Raw genomic sequence first — 4,180 nt, forward strand, 5'->3', positions numbered from 1 at the left:
GTATGAAATCAAAAATACCCCAAAGAGATCATGGTATGATGAATTGGGATCTTAATAATCCCTGGTAATGGCACCAACAGCTTAGTCTTGTTGTTGGACCAAAAGAGTTACAGGCACTGTTGGAGAAGCTCACAACTCCACTCAACTTAACCAGCAAGTGTACTGGGTCATCCAAGTAATACCTTACGTGAGTAAGAGTCGATCCCACAGAGATTGTTAGTATGAAGCAAGCTATGGTCACCTTGTAAATCTCAGTTAGGTAGATTAAATGGTTATGGATTTCGAAAATTAATAATAAACAGAAAATAAAATAGGATAGAAATACTTATGTAGATCAATAGTGAGAATTTCAGATAGGCATGTGGAGGTGTTGTGCTCCTCTTGAATCTCTACTTTCTTACTACATTCATCCAATTTCTTCTTACCCTTTTCCATGGCAAGCTGTATGTAGGGCATCACCATCGTCAATGGCTACTTTTAATCCTCTCAGGAAAATGGTCCTATGCACTGTCACTGCATGGCTAATCGTCTGGAGGCATCACCCTTGACAATGGCTACATCCCATCCTCTCAGTGAAAATGGTCCAAATGCTCTGTCACAGCACGGCTAATCATCTGTCAGCTCTCAATCAGGTTGGAATAGAATCCATTGATTCTTTTGCGTCTGTCACTAACGCCCAGCCTTCAGGAGTTTGAAGTTCGTCACAGTCATTCAATACTGGAATCTTACTCGGAATACCACAGACAAGGTTAGACTTTCCAGATTCCCGGAATCCTACTTGGAATACCGCAGACAAGGTTAGACTTTCCATTGTATTGAAACTTGAGGTACAGCAGAGCTCCACACCCTTAATCTATGGTGTGTAGAAACTCCACCGTTGAAAATACATAAGTGAAAGGTTCAGGCATGGCCGAGTGGCCAGCCCCCTAAAACGTGATCAATAGCCTCCTAAGATGAAGAATAAAACAAAACTGAGACCAAAGATGTCTAATACAATAGTAAATTATCCTATTTATACTAGACTAGCTACTAGGGTTTACATGAGTAAATAATTGATGCATAAATCCACTTCCGGGGCCCACTTGGTGTATGTTTGGGCTGAGCTTGATCTATCCACGAGCTGAGGCTTTTCTTGGAGTTGAATGCCAAGTTATAACGTGTTTTGGGCGTTCAACTCCGGGTTGTGACGTGTTTCTGGCCTTTCAACTCCAGACAGCAGCATGTACTTGGCGTTGAGCGCCACTTTACGTCGTCAATTCTCGAATAAAGTATGAACTATTATATATTTTTGAAAAGCTCTAGATGTCTACTTTCCAACTCCGTTGAGAGCGCGCCATTTGGAGTTCTGTAGCTCCAGAAAATCCATTTCGAGTGCAGGGAGGTCAGATTCCAACAACATCAGCAGTCCTTTGTCAGCCTCCTATCAGAGTTTTTCTCAAGTCCCTCAATTTCAGCCAGAAATTACCTGAAATCACAGAAAAACATACAAACTCATAGTAAAGTCCAGAAATGTGAATTTAACATAAAAACTAATGAAAATATCCATAAAAGTAGCTTGAATTTACTAAAAACTACCTAAAAATAATGCCAAAAAGCATATAAATTATCTGCTCATCAATTCTGCTCTTTAGATTTCTTGCAATTTAAATTCAGTTATTCAATTTCCACCCAAATCATTAAATATTTGCTTAACTAGATTCATCACCATACTAAAGTTGCTTAATCCATCAATTCCTGTGGGATCGACCTTACTTTTGTGAGTTTTACTACTTGATGCAACCCGGTACACTTGCCGGTTAGTTTGTGTGGAATCGATTTTTCCTCATCACTCTTCCCTAGTTTCCTCTTCCTCATCAGAGGAGGAGTGATCTTTGTAGTCCATGATTTGTATCAAGGCATTCAATGGAACTTCTATAGTCTCTTCATGAGCCTTAGTTGCCTTTAGTTCTTCGATAGGAAGGCTTTAGTGGGTGTTGAATGCCCAGATTCTCCATTATTGGCATTCAACACCAGCTATTGTGCCACTTTGGGCGTTGAACGCCTAGTAAGGACTCTCTTACTGGCGTTCAATGCCATGGTTGGTGCTTCTTTGGGAGTTGAACGCCCAGTAAGGACTCCCATACTGGCGTTCAATGCTAGGGATGGCTCCTCTTTGGGTGTTGAACACCCAGTAAGGACTCCGTTACTTGCGTTCAATGCCAATGATGGTTTTTTTTGGGCGTTAGACGCCCAGTAGGGACCCTTGGGTTTACTTCAGTGTTACTTGGGAGAGTGTTAGGAGGGGTCTCAGGGATTCTCTTACTTAGCTGACCAACTTGTACCTCCAAATTTCTAATGGAGGACCTAGTTTCTATTATGAAACTGTAAGTGGTCTTAGAGAGTTCGGAGACTATAATTGCTAAGTCAGAGAGGCTCTGTTAGAAATCTCCATATGTTGCTGAGAAGATGGGAATGGTTTATTACTGTTAAACTTATCCTGGTTTCTTCCACCTTGATTATTATTGAAGCCTTGCTGAGGCTTCTGTTGATCCTTCCATGAGAAGTTGTGGTGATTCCTCCATGAGGGATTGTTGGTGTTTCCATAGGGTTTTTCCATGTAATTCACCTCCTCCATCACAAGTTGATCCGAATCATAAGCACCTCCTTCATAGAAAGTGTCTTGAATGCTGCCAGGTGTAGCTTGTATTCTAGTCAAATGCTGAGGGATCATATTGACCTGTTGGGTCAAGATCTTGTTATGAGCCAATATGTCATTCAGAGTGTCAACCTCCAAGACTACTTTCTTCTGAGCCATCCCATTGTTCACAAGGTTTCTCTCAGAAGTGTACATGAATTGGTTGTTTGCAACCATTTCAATGAGTTCCTGTGCCTCTTCAGGGGTTTTCTTCAAGTGGAGTGATCCACCAGCAGAATGGTCTAATGACATCTTGGACATCTCAGATAGTCCATCATAGAAAATACCTAGGATAGTCTATTTTGAGAGCATGTCAGGAGGACATCTCCTGATCAGTTGCTTGTATCTCTCCCAAGCTTCGTAGATGGATTCACCCTCTTTTTTGTCTAAATGTTTGAACTTCCACCCTGAGCTTACTCATCTTTTGAGGTTGAAAGAACTTAGCCAAGAATGTATTGACCAACTTTTTCTAAGAATCTAGGCTTTCTTTGGGTTGAGAATCCAATCATATCCTAACTCTATCTCTAACAGCAAAAGGAAAAAGCATAAGGCTGTAGACCTCAGGATCCACTCCATTGGTCTTAACAGTATCACAAATTTGCAAGAATTCAGATAAGAATTGATGTGGATCTTCCTGTGAGAGTACATAAAATTTGTAATTCTGTTGCGTTAGAGAGACTAACTGAGGCTTAAGCTCAAAGTTATTTGCTATAATGGCAGGTATGGTGATGCTTCTTCCATAGAAGTTAGAAGTGGGTGAAGTGAAGTCACCAAGAACCTTCCTTGCATCTCCTCCATCATTCGGATTGCCTGCCATGTTTATACTTTCAGCTTCTTGTTCAAAAAGTTCTGTGAGGTTTCCTCTAGAGTGTTGTGCTTTAACTTATTGTAAACGCCTCCTTATGGTCCTCTCAGGTTCAGGATCAGTATCAAAGAGAGATTTTTTTTATCTCTGTTTCTGCTCATAAACAAGAAAAAGTAAATAAGAAAGAAAGAGAATGGGAGTTTCTATGTTAAAGTATAGAGAATTTCCAGTGAGATGTGAAAAAGAAAGAAGAATGAGGGTAGAGGAGTGAGAAGAAGAATTCGAATATTAAGAAGAAAAAAAGGAAATTAGGATTAAAATATTTTTGTTTTCATTTTATTTATTTATTTAATTTGAAAACAAGAAGGAAATTAAAAAGTTAAGACAACTAATTAACTAAAAATATTTGAAAATTTTAAAGGTAGTTTTCGAAAAAAAAGAAAGAAAAAATTCAAACAAAGATTTTGAAATTCAATTTTAAAAATAAAGGGAAGATTTGAAATTAAAAAGTTTAAGATTGAAAAGAAGATAAGTTAGGTAAGTTTTAAAATTAAAAAGAGAAAAATAAGATAAAGATTTTAAAAGGAAGTTACGAAAAGATAAGATTTAAAATTAAAAAGATTTTGAAAATTAAATTTGAAATGATAGTAAAGACTTAAAAAGATTTGAATTTTTAAAATTTAAAAAGAAAGATAAGATAA

The sequence above is a fragment of the Arachis duranensis genome, chromosome 3, assembly GCF_000817695.3.
Source record: "Arachis duranensis cultivar V14167 chromosome 3, aradu.V14167.gnm2.J7QH, whole genome shotgun sequence".
Classification (NCBI taxonomy): Eukaryota; Viridiplantae; Streptophyta; class Magnoliopsida; order Fabales; family Fabaceae; genus Arachis; species Arachis duranensis.